The sequence below is a fragment of the Mastomys coucha genome, unplaced genomic scaffold, assembly GCF_008632895.1.
Source record: "Mastomys coucha isolate ucsf_1 unplaced genomic scaffold, UCSF_Mcou_1 pScaffold11, whole genome shotgun sequence".
Lineage (NCBI taxonomy): Eukaryota > Metazoa > Chordata > Mammalia > Rodentia > Muridae > Mastomys > Mastomys coucha.
In genome coordinates this window covers 28,381,351-28,402,911 of record NW_022196893.1, presented here as the reverse complement: position 1 = coordinate 28,402,911, position 21,561 = coordinate 28,381,351, and the positions used below count along the sequence as shown (strand labels likewise).

At 46.2% G+C, this 21,561-nt stretch overlaps 1 protein-coding gene across 6 annotated transcripts in view; it reads right to left on the bottom strand.

The window, feature by feature from the left end:
* Nucleotides 1-21,561, bottom strand: part of Pced1b (PC-esterase domain containing 1B) — a 143,390-nt gene that overhangs the window by 60,489 nt on the left and 61,340 nt on the right. Inside the window, exon 4 of one of the 6 annotated variants that reach the window (XM_031354045.1) lies at nt 2,589-2,625. The exons of the other annotated variants lie outside the window; for them this stretch is intronic. The gene's annotated coding sequence lies outside the window, so the exon portion shown is untranslated. The remainder of the gene's footprint in view (nt 1-2,588; nt 2,626-21,561) is intronic. 6 annotated transcript variants of the gene reach the window in all.

The window sequence follows — 21,561 nt, the reverse complement described above, 5'->3', positions numbered from 1 at the left end:
AAAAAAGAATGATTTCTTTTAAAGTCAGAATTTGTAGATCATGCTTGCTGATAGAAATGGAAAGGCTGACAGGATTTCTAGATGTGTTAAGAAGTCAGGGGTTGGAGAGATGGCTCAATGGTTAAAAAGCGCCTCCTGTTGTTACAGAGGCCCCAGGGTCAGTTCCCAGCATCCACCAGGAGGCTCATAACCATCTGTGATTCCAGTTTCAGGTGATCTGATGCCTTCTTCTGACCTTGGTGGGCACCGGGCATGCTCGTGCTGCACGTATATGTAGTAGGCAAAACGCTCAGATGTGTAAGATAGGAGCAAAAGTCTGGTCAAACTGTATCCACATTTGTTTCTTAATTTCCTCTAAAATAGAGTGAAATTGAGGTGGTGTTCCCGGTGTTGACTACCTAGTAACCATCCTCAGTTTTTCTTTTAAGTAGAAAAAAAAAAGTTAGAATCATAAGATGCCAAATGACAAGGTTAAGGTACGGCTAGCAGGGTGAATCAACAGGGGCTTGGCGAAGGACAACGCTGGAGAGAGTGGATGAGCATGGAAGGAAGCGCTGGAAGGCGCTCTGTGGAGTTAACAGCGGCCTCTCCTGGACAGATGGTTCAGCGGTTAAAGAGTATGCGATTGCTCTTGTTCTAGACCCAGATGTGGTTCCTAGCACACACACGGTGGCTCAACTAGGCCCTCTGGCGGCCTCTGAGGGTACTACACATGCTCATGGCGTATAGACACACGAAGGCATAATAGTTTTTTTGTTTTTAAAGTGGAGGCTGCAATGTTCCTGGTATAGAACCGAATTATCTTGCGTTAATAACTTAGCCTCTGAATAACCATTTTTTTGCCCCCGTACGTGTGACCCAACATCCTTGTGACCACGAGGTGAGCCTAGCTCCCGCCATCCCAAAGGCTGAGAGTGGTGTTGGGAAGTGTATGAGGCCAGTAACAGAGGTTTCCTGTTTCCATTTTGCATCTGGAAAGTGCCTGAGTTATGGCTTTCTTTGCTTTGTTCACTACGAACTCCGTGAAACTGTTCGGACATTGGAACCCAGTATTCAGATAAACTGCAGCGTCATTTTGGGACCATGGTCCCTCACCTCTGGCTCCAGAATAAACCATTTCTTACTTCTTCGAAGCAATAGCTGGGTTTTCTTGTTGATAGTGGGGAAGTGGGACAGTGACTTCCTTCCTGTCGATAAGGGGCTCTTTTACTATGAACACAACTGACCAGTTAGTCACCCGTTGCTTGGCTCATTAATTTTACAGCAGGACTGAGTTAGATGGTGTTAGATAAGGCTATACTCTGAGCCAAACTGCTGCCACCTTCAGGAGTTGGGCTGCACCTGCTTACCACAGATCACAAGCTGTCAGGAATCAATGAAAGCCTGCTCAATGAGAGGGAGGACAAGTCCTGATGTAACCCACGCAAATCACAGACCAGCACTGATCTTTCTTTGTTTGCTTTTGGGATAGGGTTTCTCTATGTAGCCCTGGCTGTCCTGGAACTCAATCTGTAGCCCAGGCTGGCCTCGGACTCTCAAGAGATCTGCCTGCCTCTGCCTCCTGAGGGCTGGGACTAAAGGCATGCGCTGCCATGTCCAGCCACAGCACTGATCTTAACAGGTGCATCTGTTGCCCCATGATTCTGCTGTGTTGATAAACTTATAATTCCACTTAATAAAGTACTTCCAAATCGACACTACATGCTGGTCTTTTAAATTGATTAGAGGCCCAATTTGAAAATTATGCTGTAAGAGGCACTGAAGATTTCTTTCATGTGGGTCCTCCTCTTCCTCTGCCCCTTCCTTTGTGGCCTGGCTGGTTTTGTGCGTCAACTTGACACCAGCTGAAGTTATCAGAAAAGAAGGGGCCTCCGTTGAGGCAATGCCTACCTGAGATCCAGATGTAAGGCATTTTCTCAATTAGTGGTCAAGGGTGGGAGGGCTCCCATTGTGGGTGGTGCCATCCCTGGGCTGGTAGTCCTGGGTTCTATAAGAAAGCAAGCTGAGCAAGCCAGGGGAAGCAAGCCAGTAAGGAACATCCCTCCATGGCCTCTGCATCAGCTCCTGCCTCCATGTTTCTACCTTGTGTGAGTTCCAGTCCTGACTTCCTTTGGTGATGAACAGCAATGTGGAAGTGTAAGCTGAATAAACCCTTTCCTCCCCAACTTGCTTCTTGGTCATGATGTTTGTGCAGGAATACAAACCCTGACTAAGACACCTTGGCTTCCTTTTTATCTTTCTCTACATTGGGGACTGCACCGGACCCTCATGCATGCCAGATAAGCATCTACCCCACCGCTGAGCTGAGCTACCCCACCGCTGAGCTGAGCTACCCCACCGCTGAGCTGAGCTACCCCACCGCCACGCTAAAGATACCTGTAAGTCCCAGCACATGCACAGAACTGGCTCTGGGTGGCTCTGAGTGAACTATCTGGAGCCAGGTTTTTTTTTTTTTTAAATGAAGGAACAAAGTTTTGTGAATGTGTAACTCGAATGATTAATTTTTGTCCATGTATTAGTCAGGGTTCTCTAGAGTCACAGAACTTATGGTAGTCTCTATATAGCAAGGGAATTTGTTGATGACTTACAGTCTGTAGTCCAACTCCCAACAAAGGTCAGCAGCAGCTGTAAGGGGAAGTGCATGGATTTAGCAGTTGTTCAGTCCCACAAGGCAAGCAGGCTAAGAAGAGAGAGTGAATCTTCCTTCTTCCAATGTCCTTATGTAGGTCTCTAGCAGAAGGCATGGCCCAGATTAAAGGTGTGTGCCACCACGCCTGGATCTGGGACTTGCTTTGTCCCAGATGACCTTGAACTCAGAGATCCCCCTGTCTTAATCTTCTGGGATTCATAGCCACTATGCCTCAAAACCTCCATGCCAAGGTCCAGGTCAGAAACTTGTATCTCCCAGCCTCAAGATCAGAATCACAGGTGAGCCTTCCAGTTCTGGGTTGTAGTTCATTCCAGAAATAGACAAGTTGACAACCAGGAAGAGCCGCTTTTATTTGTTGAAAAAGCCATCAAGAATGTAGTCATAAAGGCCTATACATACCAACCCTTGAAGATGGAAATATAAGATGGAACTGTTCAGCCCTATGAAATTTTTTTTCAGCTTAGGAAAAGTATTGAAGCAGTTGATGGTGTCTGATCTCTCTCTGGAGCTGCTGAAGGGCTGTGTGTCAAATCAGCTACAGAACATTCCCTAATGCATGAGCACTCCCTGGAAAGACGTGCGTCAAAATGTGAAAATCTACACGAAGCTGACAAAGTTGCAGAGCAATTTCGGTAAAATGCCCACCGTGCAAGCATGGCTGAAGACAGCGGTGTCCTCTCTGCAATCCTGAGCGGCCCACATGCAACAATACTCTGGGGAAATGGGGTGTTTTTCTCCATCATACTCCTCTGGTCAGATTGCTTCAGACTATATGTTGAAGGGCCAAGAGAGGGGAAAAAATCCTATCTTATTACAGATCATACTTGTGCTTGGAAGATGTCAGTAGATCATGATGAAGATAGAACATAATCCTGGTTGGAGATTTGTAGACTCAGAACCAAATATTTGGTTCCCGGCATGCAGAACGCATTTGGGTGATGTATGTAGATGGAATTTTAAAATGTATATTTTAGTCACGTGCAAACAAAATGTTTGAGATACTGAGCAATATTTATGTTTTAACTGGTCAGTATTTTTTTTTTTAAAGGGATGGCAAGAGGAAGGGCATTTAGATTGCCCAGTTACAAAGTAGCCAAGTTAATGCCTCCCTCCCTCTCTGGCTCTCAGACAGAGCACATAATTTTATAAGATGCTTCCAATACCAAAGCTCCCCTGGAAAAATGTGGCAGAGCTGAAGACAGAAGCAAGAAGATCAGTGGGGTGACTCCTACGCCCGTGCCACTAGGTTTATAACCCTCAAAGCCAAAGCTGATTTAAACCTCATTTGGTACAGGACTTAATTTTGTTTATTTGGTTTCTATGCCAACCAGCTAGCAGGCCTCTGTACAACACCGATTCCCTGGGGTAGACTCTTGGAGCATCAAGCTTTAAGAACTGCTAGATCCCACACTGGAACTTTGAGGTTGCTTCCTTTTAGCCCCAGTCTTATCTCTTGCTTCTCTCTGGCTCCCCAGCTGAGGCTTTTGCATGGTTGTTGGTGTATCTCTCTCCCTTCCCGAGTATGGGCTCACCATGCCTTATTAATATTTATATTTCTCTTTACTTCAAAATCTTCCCCCAAATCTTTGAAGTCTAGGCAGAGAGCAATGCTTGATGAGTACAATGAATCAAAAATGGGGGTTCAGAAGAGCTGATGTTCTGTGGGGGCAGTACGGAGGCTGACCGTGTCGGAAGAGACCAACATCAAAGGCTCCACGCAGAGTAAAACCCTGACCACTCAGGACCTCTCAGTGCAAGGACAAAGAAGGCCCTAGAATAGCAAAGAGACACAGAGGGCTGTTCAGAAGGACCACACCCATTCACCAGAAAGGCTTAAACAATGAGCCTCATGACTGGCTTACATAGGGAGCAGGAAAATGCTTAATCTATAAGTGGCCAAAGATGTTTCTGTAAGCAAAAACTCAGCCATAAGGGCACGTGCTCCTAAGCTGTGGAACATGCCTGGAAATGGAAGACACTTGGGACCGAGACTCTATGATGGTGTCAGTCATACCAGTAAAGAGACCCTCACAGATGGCAAGCCTCAGAAGCTGTCGGGCTGGGTGTCAACGCAGGACTTGGCCTTCGGGAGGTCACTGGTGGCATTACCACAAACTATTGGAGGTGATAGAAGGATAGGAGGGATCCCACAGCCTGATTCCGGAATAGCATCGTGCGTGCGGGTCCAGTCACGGCCTTCTCACAAGGAGCTCAGGCTGAAGCGGCACACACGTGCTACTAAAGCAACGATGGTACAGAAAGCACCCTGAGCTCTTCACCACCTTGCCAGCTCCCATTATGGGCCAATCCTCTCAGAATCTGACTCAGAATTAATGCTTAACTAAAAAGGTAACTGGTTAAGAAGAGGTGTGAAGACGCGTGCCACAAAGATGGCTGTGTTAACCTTAGTATACTTAGGAAAATGCCAAACAATTTGAAAGAATCTTGCCTCAGTATATGTAATCTGTAAGGAGACAGAATCAATACTCCCCATTTCTAAAATTTAACAAAAATCTCTGGACATAACTTACTTTCTCTCTCTTTTTACATTTAAATTAGTTCTCATTCTCCCCCCCTTTCTTAAACTTTTCCTACGCCCCACCCCCACCCTTCTTAAACTTTTCCTACCCCCCCCCCCCCACACACACAAGACTTAGGAAGGGGCATTCCCGAATTCACTGGGTTATGCTTTCATTGCCTGAATACCAGGAGGCAGATAAAAGCCCTACATGGAAAGCAAAGGGTAGTGCTTGTCAAATATCAATGCAAACGCCTTGGAGGCAGTGAGAGGGAAAGCTAAGCTCCTGCTTGAGAAGGACTCAGCACCATTACACCAGGCCTCTCAGCAGGAGCCCCCACAGCCGGGACCACAGCGACGGACAGCCAGGACCACAGCGACGGACAGCCGGGACCACGGCGACGGACAGCCGGGATTACACCAGGCCTCTCAGCAGGAGCCCCCACAGCCAGGACCACTGCGACGGACAGCCGGGATTACACCAGGCCTCTCAGCAGGAGCCCCTACAGCCGGGACCACGGCGATGGACAGCCGGGACCACGGCGACGGACAGCCGGGACCACGGAGACAGACAGCCGGGACTACGGCGACGGACAGCCGGGATTACACCAGGCCTCTCAGCAGGAGCCCCCACAGCCGGGACCACGGCGATGGACAGCCGGGACCACGGCGAAGGACGCACTGGGAGCCTTGGGAATAAACACCAGGCTACTGTAGTCAACACTGCTGCTTTTTAAAAGGATAGAAAAGTAAGGCTAGTAAGTACAAATTAAAGCGACTTGGGGCCACCAACCCAGTACCACAGGGGCTATATAGAAGGAATGCCATGCACAGGTGGGGGTGGAGTGGAGATGGTGGCTGTGTGTGTGTGTGTGTGTGTGTGTGAGTGGGTGTGAGTGTGTGTGTGCCAACCACGATCCTGACAGCCAGAAAGAGGAAATGCCCAGTAAGAGGGACAGATGAACAAGAGAGGATTAGGAAAGAGACACACCCAGTTCAGCAACTCAGCAAATCCTTCCAAGGACCAAGGAAGGACGATTAGGACAGCAGAAAACCAGCTCAAGTGACACACAATAACTCTAAATGTAAGTGATCGTGGGAGACAGATCAGCAGGTTGAATTAATATACGAGACTCAACTGTTTGCTGTCAGCAACAAAAACATCTGAGCAGTAAAGACCCAGCACAGACTGCGAGGGAAAGCAGGGAAAGGAGATCTGGGAAATGGGATCCAGGAGCAAGAAGCACCAGTCTGATTCCAGTCGGATGCAGTCCTTGAACCCGGGCTGGATGTAGTCACAGGGAAAGAGAAAGACCCCGCATACAAACAGAGAAAGCAGTCCTCCTCAAAACATGCTCATCCAACACTGGAGGAATAGTTAGGGTCCAATTTCACAAACCAGACAGAGATCCCTGAGAAGCCCAGAGCCATTAGCAATGGGAGACTTGAACACCTGATATGTATTAACAGACAGATCATCCATACACAGGTGCACAAAATTAACAAGGAAACTTCAGTTAAACTCTACCATAAGTCAGAAGGACTTAACAAACATCAACAGACAACTGTGGCATTCCTGTTCCTTCTCTGTTGGCCATGAAACTGCCTTCAAAGCCTTACATTTTAGGCCACAATGTGGGCCTTTTATTTACTTGAGGCAGAGTCTCGTCTTAGACTTGCTTTGAACCTGCTACATATCGAGGATAACTGAACTTCTGACCCTCCTGCCCCCTCTCTTGTGGGATTTCCCACATATTCTATAACACCCGATTTTTTTTTTTTTTTTTTTGCAGGGCTGGGGATAAACCCAGGGCTTCCGATGTGCCAGGCAACCAGTCTACCAACTGAGGTACACCCACAGTACCCTTCTACATTGTATCTTATCAGATCATTATAGAATGAAACTAACATTCAAAAGCAAGAAAAAAAAACCTACAGAAAACATACAAAAAGATGGAGAGATTCAGTAGTACATCTTTGAAAAAGCCAGAGGAGAGATCTAAAAATTCCTAAAATCAAATAAATAAGGAAAGCACTTACCAGGATCCATGGGACGCAGCAAAGGCAATTCTAAGAGTTTATAAGGCGAGCACCTACGCTAAAAACTCAAAGATTTCAAATAAATGACATCATTGTGTACCACAAGCTTTAGAAAGCAAGCTGGGCTGGCCAGTCTTAGCTGTCAACTTGACTGGATCTGAAATCAACCTTGAAAGACAAACCCCTTAGAAGCAGGTCTTGGAGGGCATTTCCAGGATGGATTAACTGAGTGGGAAGGACCCTCTCACAAATTAAGTAGTACCTGCCAGCAACAATCCCAACGAGAAGAGGTCCAATGGAGAAGCAGTGGGGTTTTGTTTGTTTGTTTGTTTGTTTTTGAGACAGGGTTTCTCTGTATAGCCCTGGATGTCCTGGAACTCACTCTGTAGACCAGGCTGGCCTCGAACTCAGAAATCTGCCTGCCTCTGCCTCCCAAGTGCTGGGATTAAAGGTGTGCGCCGCAGCCACCTGGCTGCAGTGTTGGTTTTGCCTGTCTGCCTTCACGACTTGCCTGTGAGTGCATCTAACAGATTGCTGTTGCCGCTGCCAACTTCCACTGTGAACAGAACTCAGCAGATCTATATCCTTGATAAGCAAAGACATAAAAATCTCACTGAAATACTTGAAAGTAGAAATTAATAACATACCATGATTAACCTGATTTCATACTAAAAGTGTAATTATGGCTGAACACATGGAAATCAGCATATCTATAACAATACATATAATAGAATTGAGGACCAAAAAAAAAAAAATCACATGGTCATTTTAACAGATATGGTAAAAAAAAAACCTTGGGCAAAAATACCACACAAATTATAGAAACTAAGATTGAGGGAAGCATACCCCAAAATAACGTAAATCATGTACAACAAAACTGGTCACGGGCATGATACTAAGTGGGGGAGAACTAAGAGCATTTCCCCTAAAAAGGGAATGAGATGAATATTTATTATTCTCATGATTCTTCTTCAATCTAGTGCTTAAACTCCTGGCTAGAGAGATAAGACAAGATGAAGACATAACAGAGATGCAGACAGCAATGGGAGAGTCAAACCATCCCTATTTATAGATGACACGATATTATACTTAAAGGCCCTGACATTTTACCAGAACACCCTTAGATCTGATAAGCATGCTTAGCCAGGTTGCAGAATCCAAAACCTGAGGGAAAAAAAATCAACAATGTTCAACTCCATAAGAAGGAAGCCAAGAACTGCAACCTCATTCGAAACAGTCTCAAAACAAAACCAGAAAGCTCTCAGCATAGGCTTGCCCAAAGCTGTTAACAGTCTACGCATTCAAAGCGATACAGAAACATAGTATATGTGTGAGGACATAAAATAAGCCGGTCACCAGAAGACAGACACTCTATAATCACACTCACAGAGCTGAAAATAGTCGTGAAGATGGTGGACGTGGTGGCAACTGTATACTGCAGGCTTAGCGATGACACAGAGCTACAAGCCTCCAGATGGTTACTGTGGTCAATCTTATGCTAGGTACGTTGTATTTTAATAAAAGATTGGATGAGAAAAATTAGAATATCTCGCTATGATACAAACATACATGAACAGAGGCATGGGTGAGGGTCTACTCTAATGGCATCACAAGTGGTTTTCCTTTCTTATAATTTATAAAATTTTAATCGAAGGATATGAATTGATTTTATAATGAAAAACAAGAAATGCTTTTCTCTGTGTTTGTGTTAAGGGAACGGATGACCTATGGGAGAATTCATTTGCCTATAGAAAACCATTTCTCAACCATTGTGTGTTAGGGATTCAGGGATAGCCCTCCTATGCCCAATGTCAGGATCTGAGAGTATCCAAAAATAAAAGACAAGGTCCTTGTCCCCAGGAAGCTTTGGTTTTAAAAGGGTGTGACTTTTCTGTAGTGTGTGCTGAGTGTATACAGCGTGAGCTATACCTTTAATCCCGTGACTGCTGTGCGGTGGATAACATCTCCACACAGAGGGAGCTGATGCTAACAGACGCCCGGGGGCTTGTCTAGCGTGACACTTCACTGGAAACAGCTGAATAGAAAACCCATGCAGTTGGGCCCTTTCTCTCTTCATCAAGAATGCCTCAGAGAGCCATAATCACAGAGACATTTGCCAAGACAGAGGTGAACACAGGGTGCTGTGTTCAACACACACACACACACACACACACACACACACACACACACACACACCTGGCCAGCTCTGTGTGAGAAAGGCTGTGGAGGGTCTTCCTGGAGAAGATGGAGTCTCCACAGAATGGAATATGGATAGGTGCTAAACGGTGACGAAGCACAAGCAACTAACTGTGCGTACCTGTGTTCAGAGAACCAGGAGGCCAGGGCAGTTTGGTTGGAAGCTGCGACCCAAAAAGCCTGGAGCAAAGTTGGGCCCCCTCATCAAAGACATTTGCCCTACCCAGCACACCCAGCAGTATTAAGCAAATGAAAACCTTCCCATCTCTTCAACATGGTGTGGGGAGAAAAAGGGTTAAGTGTTAAACCTCCCATTCCAGTTTGACTGACTACTGCCATGGCAACCCAGCGGCAGCCTCCGGTGTCAAGGCTCTTTCTCTGGGCACGGTAATAAACAGTGATAAAACATTACCTCGGGCCTTTATATTTTGCTATCAGTTAAAATCCTGTTCTCAGCTATGGTGAGGACTTAAGAGAAAAAGTAAAGTGCCTTTTCCCCCAGAAAGGTAAAGGCAGCAGAGGGACCGACGACTCCGCACCTACACAGACCCTTAGCTCCGCAATGATTTCTGTGGAGAGGGTGGCCACCCCCTCACGGCTCCCTTTCACTGCTAGAAGAGATGAGCAGTCTCTCTAAATTACTGCTGTGTGACAGCTGCGTGATGGGTGAGAACTTGTCTCCTCAAACACTCCACAAATATTTAGATTTAGTACGGCTCTCAAAACCGCGCTCAACTCGGGGCCACTCCTTCAAAGCCAGAGATTCCTAAAGTAGCTTCCAGGGAGATCCAGCCGGGTTCAAATCTCCGGAGCTCTGCTCGGCTGTGGAAAGTGGGATTTATACCAACTTCTTACAGCCTGCCTGACAAGACCCGCGGTAATGAAGGCAAATGTGCCAGGCACCCATTCTGTGTGCAACAGCAATTGCCGTCGTTCACCCTTGGTCACAGACTCAAAAGATAACTAAGATCAGAAAGCTAATGAATGGAATGGCTCAAGAAAAAAAAATCGAACCCCAGTTAACATATTGTGGTGGTTGAATGAGAAAAGTCCCCAAGTCTTATGCATTTGAACACTCGCTCCCAGTTGCGGGGCACAGCTTGGGGAGGTTTAGGGGGAGTGGCTTTCCTGGAGGAAATGCGTTGGGGGTGGGCGGTTTGAAGAGTTAAAGACCTCTGCCACATCCAGTGAGCTCTCAGCTGCTGCTTCTCCAGCTGCCGCCCACCCCCTGCTACCTTCTGTTCCCTTCATCTCCGACTCTTTGCAACCACAAGCCCAAATAAACTATTTTGTCCGGAAGTTGCCTTGGCCACCGTATTTTATCACAGCAACAGAAAAGCATGGAAAACATTATCTGTCATCAATTCTAAAACATAGTGCCGGGTTTTCATATTGCTGGATCTGGGAAGTGTCTTGTAACGGGTGCTTTTCCATCACTGATTAGACAGCATCCTTTCTTTCTTCATCAATCCTAAAATAACGGAGCATCTTACAGTGGAGGGACTCACTGAGCAGAGAACCTGGAGTAGTTCCTCCCATCTCACAGAATGCTGGGCTTTGGCTGCAGGCTGACGTTTAAAAGAAAGAGCCAAGATTCTATTCCTAGTCAATTAATCTCTGACAGAATAGATAAGGCGCCTGACAGATCCCTGTCTCATCTTTCCGAACTGTCACAGCCCGGCAGCACACCTGTTCCCAAGAGCCAGTGGGTCAAAATCATTCACCTACTCAGGTCCTACTGTGCCATTTGCGTGTGTCACCTGAGGCCACCATTCACATCTCCTCAACCTCTCCTTGCTACATGGGTTACTTCTGAAACAAGGCAAACAAAGCAAAAAACCCTTAAGATTTTCAAAGTTATTTCTAGAACAGAAACAGGAAAGAATGTAATGAATCTAATTTTTCAGGCTTGTAGAGACCTGCTGGTCCCAGCAGTCTAACTGTGCGGAGAGGAAGGAGGGAGGTATTGAGGGAATGGAGGAAGCGGTGACCCTAGAGGTGCTGGTATCACTGGCTTGGGAACAAGACACACACACACACACACACACACACACACACACACACGCACGCACGCACGCACGCACGCACACACGCACGCACGCACGCAGCACGCACGCATGCACGCACATTTAATGGCACAGACAGCAGAATAGGATTATAAAGTAGGCTGGGAGGCACCTGCCTGGGGACCCAATCTCTAAGAGCACTGAAATACCAAACCCATAAATCAGAAATACGATGCCAGCCAACGGGTTTCTGAGAAAACTTCTCTGTGGTGGCTGAGACACAGGTTGGTCTTGTTCCCATTAAAGGAGACACTGACCTTTTTGAAAAGCAGTTTAAAACTCAACAAAACAAACCCCCAATTCCCTAAACCTATTTCAAGTTAGTTTTCTGTGGTGCTTGTAAGCATCACATAGTGAGCTTAGTGGGGAGGCCACAGGTCTTAAAAGCCTGGACCCGAAATTGATAGTCACAGTCTGTAAAGGACTGCCGATATCTGCCTGGGATGTAAGCTCTACCTTGATGGCAAGCTAACAGGGTGTCTGTCTGCTGGCAGAGGACCCAAGCCTGTGTTAGACTGTTTAGAACAAGGTACCATCAACACGTTGGTTACAAGATCTGCAGCCATGTGAGGAAGCCTAGGGAATTGTCTCCCAACAGTGAGGTCCTGTGTCGAGTTCGTGAGTTAAAGTGGCTGTTGTCCCCACTCGACTAGAGCTGCTGACGAAAACGCATATAGAAGGAAAACTGTACACATGGTCCTGTGTCCTGCTCCAACCTGCAGCCCTGCGTGTTTACTCCTGGCGTGCTTGAATGGAAAGCTCATTGCGGAGAAGGAGATGGGAAAAAAGAAATGAGGAAAATCCGGTATTTTGTAATTCAGAGGCGAGAATAAAATTGGATGTTTAAATGGAGTTGGGAAAATCTTTCCCTAAAGGCGTTCCCGGAGTTTAGTTCTGAAGAGCTGACCCTCCCCGTCCACTCCTGTTTCTGCACAGAGACCCTCTTGCTTTCTTTTGGCTATTATCCAACAGCTCACACCTTCTCTGTACCCTTCAAAGGCTTCAACAAAGTTGCCAGATTTCATAAGAATGGAACTCGACCCATTTTGAATTTAAACTGATTGGGAACATTTTGCATAAAGTGTGTAATTCAGCTAACTTGAATTCTCAAGTCTTTAGGTTCGGAAACAGTTCTTTTTGCTTTTTACAATATTACATTAAACTTCTTAACTGTATTTATTGGCAGGCGGACTCTCTTTTAAAAAGTAACATTAACACAGCACTACTAACCAATAGGTAGATGTCAGTCATATTTCATACTTTTGTGAACTGTCCTCTGGTTTAGTCTAGGGCCTTCGGTTGAGTACAATTTTGTGACGTTTTAGACTTCTCCATTAGGACAATTTCTATTTCATGTTTTACAACTTTGGTTTTTGTAAAATCCTTTAATGTGGATTTGTTTGTTATTTTCTTGTGACTAATACTGAGCATCTGTTGGATTAACTTGACTCATCTTTCCTTAGGAAATATCTTAGATGTTTTAGATGTCAATGGGAAGTGTTGGCTGATAAAAAGCCGCAGGCACGTGGACAACCAATCTGTACTGTCCCTTGCTTCCGTACAACAATGCCTGCAAGTACAGAGAGTGACTCAGTCTATTCATGACAATGTTTGCCTTCAACACACTCCCCCACACCCTCTCTAATGGCTGCAAGCCCTCATGTCCAGGGCGCATGCCTCATTCCTCCTGAACCCTCTAGCATGAGGATTATTTTTATAATCAGAGAAGAAGCAAGGCCTGTTAAGCAACACATTCACGAGTTACAGTATACGTCGGCACCCACTGTGAGTTACCAGGATACTGATCCCATACCGTGTCCTCCTGAGGGGGTTTCCACACCGACCGGCTCCAGGATCAGCTTTTAAAGCGGCTCCTTAAGAACATTTCCAAGCCCTATTTGTACAAACAGGCCATGTGTTATTACATAAGCCAATCTAGAAAGGACGTTATACCGAGTCACTTAACAGGGAAGGCAGATTGAAATGACAACGGCAAAGAGTGTTCGTTCTTGATAGATTTTGACAAAGAGAAAAAAAAGAAAACAAACAAAAAAAAAAAAAGAGGAAAAGAGAACTCCGCTCCTGCGGGGTGGAGGGGTGAGGGTGGCAAGGCTCACTCTGCATTTAAACACGAGGGCTGCTCTGAGGACAGGACTGAAAACAACGCATGGCTGCAGGTTAGAGATGGAAGACAGACACAAAAGACAAAGCCCCGTGAGCAACCGAGGGAGGAGGGTCGCCTGGGCTGAGAGATAATAGCTAGAAAGTTGTTTCTCCCAGAGCGTGGTAGACTCATTTCTGCGGTCGAAAAGACTCAGAGTAGCCAAAGGGATTTTTAGATTAATGGAGTATCCCAATGAATTGACTGGGGAGAAGCCTGGGCAGTCAGCTCCACAGAACGTCACAGTGGAGAAAGAAATGGACTGGGACAGGAGTAGGGAGGGTGAGGAGAAGCGGGGACTCCCATAGGATACGGGATAGACGTAAGGGTGACTGGAAGCAGTTGAAATTCCTCTGCAGAGGATTGTCTGAGATGAAAGGGACTCTGCTTAAGAACATCAAAATCTAGACCAAGGTGTAGACACGTGTGCGCCCAGGGTGGATGTGTTTGTGAAGTAAACGATGCGCCTCTGTCTCAGAAGGGTGCTTTGGGTTGTGAAGAACACCTAGGCAAACTGTGGAAGAATGAAACGTCTATAAACATCAAACTCTGCTCTTCAGGCCTTTGCTTTTGTGTCCTGGGAGTCATCTACTCCAGGAAGCCCAGGCATCAACAGCCCCGGGAACCCCTGAGGACTGGAAGTTTCCCAGCATGGTGGTGGATTCCCATGGATTCTCGGCAGTTGGCATCCTGGTTCCTGCTTGGTCTCTTTGAAGAAGTGAACATTGTTTTTAGCATCTATTTCTAGGTTTCTAAGAAGCCACAGACCTTTAGGAAGCCCGCCCCTCTGCCGTGTCCTGTGCTGATCCAGGTTTCTAAGAAGCCACAGACCTTTAGGAAGCCCACCCCTCTGCCGTGTCCTGTGCTGATCTGTGACTGTTCTGCCTAATGGTCGATGTTTCCTCCTAGTGAACATCTTGACAAAACCAGTTCTGGCCACCGGGACTGGAGGCTTCTGGGAAGGGTGTCCTTGCTTTTTAAAAAGAAACAGAAGAAAACATCTCTCTTTCTTTATGTCTTTGTTTCCTGTATAGGAGAAAATGCAGATACTATTCCTTCATCCACTGCAGCCATTTTTTTTAATTCCAGAGAAAGCTGCCATCTTCGGGGCCTTGGCTGGAATGCTTGTGCCCCCTCCTCCCCACCCCAGATTTCACATTTGAAACACTGCCCTAAGATGATGGTAATGGGTGGCTCATCTGGGGTGTGATTAAGTCATGAAGTCACCGTCCCCCTGAATGGGACTAGTGCCCCAGGGATCCTTGCCATTTCACCCTTGAAGTGTACACAGCGGGAAGGCCCACCTTGCCTGGGAAGCAAACAGGGCCGCATCACAAGAATGCCTGGCCCTGCCCGTAGCGGAGTAACCGAAAAGGCTCATGGTCCCTGAGGAGTTACGCATGAACCAATGAATCAAATCAAGAAGTTAGTTCTTGCGTTCAGATGCCTCTAGAGCTCTTGAGGATGCCCAAGGACTACGCTTGCTGTGCTGTAAAGAGTTAGTTGGCAGACCTGGGTGCTTAAATTTTGCACATTCCAAAGAAAGGTCTGGCACTTGCATGGATCCCTGGAGACAACACCTGAAGGTACTGACACCTCGGGCCACAGCTGATTAAAGTTAACTAACCACGATTCACTGTGGATGCCCCTTAATTGCCAACACCGGGAGTCAAGCTGCAGCATTTTGTTCTAAAGAGACCTAGAGAGAAAACAGGCCAGCCAGTCGCTGTAGCATCTCTTCCCGACTGACCCTCAGAAAAGGCTCTCGACATCGAAGCGCCCTAGTTGGCGACAGCACTTTGTACGTGTTCTCACATTTGCTCCTGGGGGATTAGCACTTGCTTATGTAGCTATCCGTCCCAGGTGGACAGCTGCAGTCGAGTGCCGGGATTCTCCTACATTCTGCCCCGTGCTCTTTTTCCTTGCCAATTTGACTCTGACGCCCATCACTGATATAAGTCATAATCGTGTGTTTCAGGTTTTCTGCATTCTGTGAGTCCTTTGGGAACCACTGGATGTGGCAGTGGTCTTGGGACCCCGACGTGGCTCCTACAGAGCAGCCTCTTGGGCCACATGAATTTCATGCACACTAGCCCTTTTCTCATGCATGCAGTTCGCCAGTGTTGCCTCACACCCTAAACTGCTCTCTCATCTTGTTGCTTTCTTTGATGCACAAAAGAGAAAAGTTTGACATGGTTCCAACTGTTCATTTTTGCTTGGTTGTCTACGCTGTAGGTACTGTAGTTTTCAAAAGCGTTTACGAGGGGCTGGAGAGATGGCTCAGTGGTTAAGAGCACTGGCTGCTCCTCCAGAAGATATGGGTTCAATGCCCAGTGCCCACACAGTGGCTCACAAATGCACCCAACTCTAGTTCCAGATCTGATGCCCTCTTCAGGCCTCGATGGAAGGATTTCTGACTGAGAATTTCACTTTCTGCCCCAAGCCTAAATGGGCTGCCTGCCAGTTATGAGGTTGTCTGTGGTCTTTGGAGGGTGCCCTCTCCCTGCATGACCTGAAGGAGACTTTTGAGAGGATGAGGAAGATGAAGAAGGCCTCCTGAGACTCCGAGGGATGAGGAAAAGCTGCTTGTGTTTTCCCTTATCTGTTGAATACTCTCTTCTAAACTGTCCTAATTGAGAGACTAATCCAAGAAAAGCAGCGAGCTGAGTGTGCTGGAACAGGTTTTTAATTCTAGCACTTAGGAGGCAGACATGGACAGATCACTGTGAGTTCAAGGCCAGCCTGGTCTACACAGTGAGTTCCAGGACAGCCAGGGATATCTAGTGAAACCCTGTCTCAAATATAAACAAACAAACAAAGCAGCCAATTTTGATCTTGTCAGTTAGCCAGGACCGACAGGAATGCCTCCTTCACCTCAGCGTTCCAGAGCCCAGGTCATACAACTCCCTGGGTCTCCACAGCCCGTGTCCCCTCGGCATCCTCCCACCTATGGCATTTCGAGCTCCAGGTTGTACCTCTGCAGCCCAACCAGTCTTCCTGCAGACCCATGTCAGCAGCAGAAAAGCACCGCTCTGATGACCCTGCAGTCCCTGGTCCTGGTGCAGCTGGGAACCATTGGCAACCACTTCCAGCACTGCTGGCTCCTCCTCCACTTCTCCCTCCTCCTCCACTTCTCCCTCCTCCTCCACTTCTCCCTCCTCATCTTCCTCCACCTCTTCTCCTTCCTCCTCTCCCTCTACCTCTTCTTCCTCATCTTCTTCCACCTCTCCTTCCTCCCCTCCCTCCACTTCTTCTTCCACCTTTCCTTTTCTTCCTTCTTCTTCTTCTTCTTCTTCTTCTTCTTCTTCTTCTTCTTCTTCTTCTTCTTCTTCTTCTTCTTCTTCTTCTTCTTCTTCTTCTTCTTCTTCTTCTTCTTCTTCTTCTTCTTCTTCTTCTTCTTCTTCTTCTCCTTCTCCTCCTCGCTTTCCTCCTCCTCCTCCTCCTTCTCCTCTTCCTCCTCCTCCTCTTCCACACTCTCCTCCTTTTTTTCCTCCTCCTTCTTCACAGGTCTCATGTGACCTCAAGTTCAAACCATGGACTCCTGACCCTCCCACCTTTACGTCCAGTGCTGAGGTTTCAGGTTCAATGCCTGCACCATCAGGTATCTTGTCTTCTCATTTATTTCCCTCCTCTTTGGTTCCTTCTCTCACAGGAATATAGTTTATCGTGTTTTACTCTGATTCTTTCCTTGCTATGGCACATGGCAAGACGGTGTCACACTAATATGCCCAGGCAAACCCTGTAGTAGTTACTCCATAGTCCAAGTAAGCAATGAACTTGGGATGCTTTCCTCAGCCTCCTGGGCATCTGGGATGCCTTTCTCAGCCTCCTGGGCATCTGGGATGCCTTCCTCAGCCTCCTGGGCATCTGGGATTACAGGCTTGCAGCAGTAGCCTTGGCTTGCAGTTTCCACATTAATTTTCTATCTATAATTGTTCCTAGGGTTTATCTAGGAATATCTATCTATCTATCTATCTATCTATCTATCTATCTATCTATCTATCTATCTATCTCTTCAATTCTGTTAATATTTGCTTCACCTACCTAGATTCTACAATGTTGAATATATGTTTCCAATTATTATTATACTCTTTTATTGAGATACAGGATCTCACTATATACTCCTGGCCATCCTAGAATTCAGTGTGGTAAAGATTGGCCTTGAACTCACAGAGATATGACCACTTCTGACTTCTGATAGCTGGGATTAAAGGTATAATGTCACCATGCTTGGCCTACAAATTCTTGGAAGTCGTAGGATGATAAAAACAGAAACTTCCCCCTTTACTGTCTTGTTCTCTGTATCTTGAGTGGACACTCAGTGAAGAGGAAATTAAGTAACATTCTCTAGGCCAGTGTTTCTCAACTTGTGGGTTGTGACCCCTTGGGGGGTTCATATGACCTTTTCACAGGGGTTGCCTAAGACCACCTGCATATCAGTTATTTACATTACAATTTATAACAGTAGCAAAATTACAGTTAGGAAGAAACAACAGAATTTTTCGTTGCTGTTATGAGGACAACATGAGGAATGACATTAAAGGGTTGCAGCATTAGGAAGGTTGAGAATCACAGATCTAGGCTCTGCAGTTGCTACTGATACAGGCTGGACTCAGTGACTGACACAGGCTGGACTCAGTGACTGACACAGGCTGGACTCAGTGACTGACACAGGCTGAACTCAGTGACTGACACAGGCTGGACTCAGTGACTGACCGGCCGCTACTGACACACACAGGCTGGACTCAGTGACTGACCGGCCGCTACTGACACACACAGGCTGGACTCAGTAACTGACCAGCTGCTGCTCATACAGTCCACCCTTTTTAATGTACTTTTGTGAATTTGGTATTTTAACTGCGAAACCTCTGAGAGATGTGTGCCTGTCATCTGAAAGTCCCGAGGATGTCTTAGAAACTGACCTTGGCCTGAGGCCACTTTGGGAAACACTTACCTCATGTTCTGTGATGGTTTTGTTCAGGATATCTAGGGGCAAACCCTAAAAAAAGAGAGAAGCTTCCCCCCCTTGCTGGTTGCCCCGTTTCTGCGTTTTATAGATCCCCCTCTTCTGTTCCAACCCTGCATGGTTAGAGAGAAATCTCTTATGTCTTCTACTTTCTTCTGAGATAATGAAATCCTGGTGGTTAAGACAAAGCTAAGCATTTCAGCCGTGGTCACTTTCTCTGTGTGGGTCAAGGAGGATGTGGTGTGGCAGCTCCCGTTACGGACTGAATTGAGACAGAGGGCTTAGTACAGACACTGATGCAGAAAATAAGGGTGACAGTGACAACATATTTTTCTGTCCTTGACACTTTGATATACATTCCTTGGCAGCCTCAAGTGCCAGGGGCATAAAAGACTTAAAAAAGAAAAATAGGTCAAGGATCCTTGGCTTCCAAAACTGCACAGATTTTAAAACTATGTACTTCTTTAAAATGTGTTTGCTCTTTTTTTCCAGCATTTGTGCTTTGTTGCATAATTCCGGCAATGCTGAAGCATACTGGATCTGTGGTGTTGGTAAGCGGTAGAGGTGAAGCAATGTTATGTCTCAGAGGGCATCAATTCATTGTTAAAAAACCTAGAGTAGAGCCAACAGCAAAATCTCTTGTGAGTGTGCATCAGTATGCCTAAGGTGGTCAGCAAATCTGGGGAGACTGTTCTGCAGAAAATAGTCACAAATTGAGGATTTCTTCTCTTTTCTTTCTCGCTAGCTTGCTTTCCTTTCTTCCTTTTTTCTAAGCTACAGTTTTTGATATCTCCCTCATCAAATCCACTCAGAGCGCTGTGCCCAAGGAGCCAGCACAGACTTTAGAGTCTCTCCTTAAAAGCCAGTTCCTGATGCTGCCTAGGGTGATCTTAAAATCTCGGAACACTAAGTTCTCTGAGAAAGTAATAATCCATCTACAACGGGGAGCCAGGTTTCTGAGAGCTGTCAGGAAATCAAAAGTTCAGCACAAGGCAGGACCAGAGTCAGATTCGCCTATGTATAAAGGTAAAAGTCTCAGGGTACAGGGCAAGGAGGAGGTTCACAGGACCAAAGTCAGATTCGCCTGTGTACAAAGGTAAAAGTCTCAGGGTACAGGGCAAGGAGGAGGTTCACGGTGTGGCTGAGAGAAGCAGACAGGATCTGAAGGAGAGAGAGATGCCAGAGAGCACCACCTCCCAAGGGAACAGGCCCACCCGGCTCCCAAAGCCCAGTGTCTTTTTGTTGGACATTCTGTCCATGAAGCAGGCAGCAAACGGAGGTCTATCTGTCTCCTGCTCTCCTAGCTGGCATATTTTAGAGTCTTCCGCTCCTACATGGTGTCAAGCTCCAGAACAAGGGCACTTTCCTAAATTACTGAAATAATTCAGCGGCAATTCCATCAAAGGGGACCATCTGCACTTAAATCATAATGCCCTCTTCAGAGTCAAGGTCAAACATCTGAAGAGACGTAAACACCTCTAAAGACTGACTGGGTTTGGGCGTTCCACAGCCCCTATAGACTGTAAGCCTCAAAACTCTTCACTCTGCTGGGGAAAGAAGCACATTACAAGCACTCATGTACAGAAAGGTATCTCCTAGAGCTTACTGAATTTTTTAAGTGCAGTTTTCTCTGTTTGTGTGTGAATGTGTGTATGTGTGTGTAAGTATGTGTTGAATGCACACGTGTGTGTGAATACATGTATGTAATTGTATGTGTATGAGTGTGTGATGAATGCACATGTGTGTGTGAGTGTATGTGTGTGAGTATGTGTGTGTTGAATGCACATGTATGTGAGTGTGTGTAAGTGCATGTGTGTAAGTGTATGTGTGTTGAATGCACATGTGTGAGTGTATGTGTGTGAGTATGTGTGTTGAATGGACATGTGTGAGTATATGTGTGTGAGTGAGTGTGTGTTGAATGCACATATGTGCGTGAGTGCATGTGCATAAGTGTATGTGTGTGTGTGTGTTGAATGCACATATGTGTGTGAGTGCATGTGCATAAGTGTATGTGTGTTGAATGCACATATGTGTGTGAGTGCATGTGTGCAAGTGTATGTGTATAATTGTATGTGTGTATGTGTATAGGAACACATGCATTTGGATACCAGAGGTGCCCTCCATTACTCTCCACCTTACTTTTGAGACAGGATCTCTCACTGACCCCAAAGCTCCCCATTTGAGCTACACTGGTTGGCCAGTGAGCTCCAGGGATCTCTTTGTCTCTACAATGTTAGGGCTATAGGTACTTGCAGACAGTCCTGGCTTTTATGTGGGTGCTGGGTATTTGAACTTAGTACCCTGTTGTTCCAGCAAGCGCTCTACCCACTCAGCCATCTCCTCAGCCCAGAGAGTTGACTTCATATTTTATTTCCCATAACACAAACCATTTTTGTCAATGATTGCTTTGCGTCTCTGGATGATTCCAATTTTGTGCATTGTTACATTTAAAAGTACATATACACACTGAACACGATCAAAAAGGACAAATGTGGACATTTTATCAAATAGGTTATTAACTATTTAAATATTCAAGATATAAAGTCAAAGCTGTTATTATACAGGTCTCATGGAAAGTCTCACATCCAGTTTTGTTGTGATCCCTAAAATCTTTCCATAAGTTGGAGAACACAGAGCCATCAAGCCACCACGGCGTGTAATCTGTAGACATCTTAGTTCTCAGCTTACAGCAAGGGGGAGAGTTCCATGGCTTGCTCTGCCTTACTTCAGTTTTTATAATGAGCAAATCAATCCGTTTAATGGGTGGAAAGCTATCATATTTTCGTTCTATTGACGAAAAGTTAAGGTACAAAGAATCTGAAGGAGTCACCCAAGGCGACTGTTAAGAAAATGTCATAGATACATCTAGAACTAGAAGCCCAGAGAGTCATCCAGCAGACCCAAGAGTCATCCAGCAGACCCAAGAGTCATCCAGCAGACCCAAGAGTCATCCAGCAGACCCAA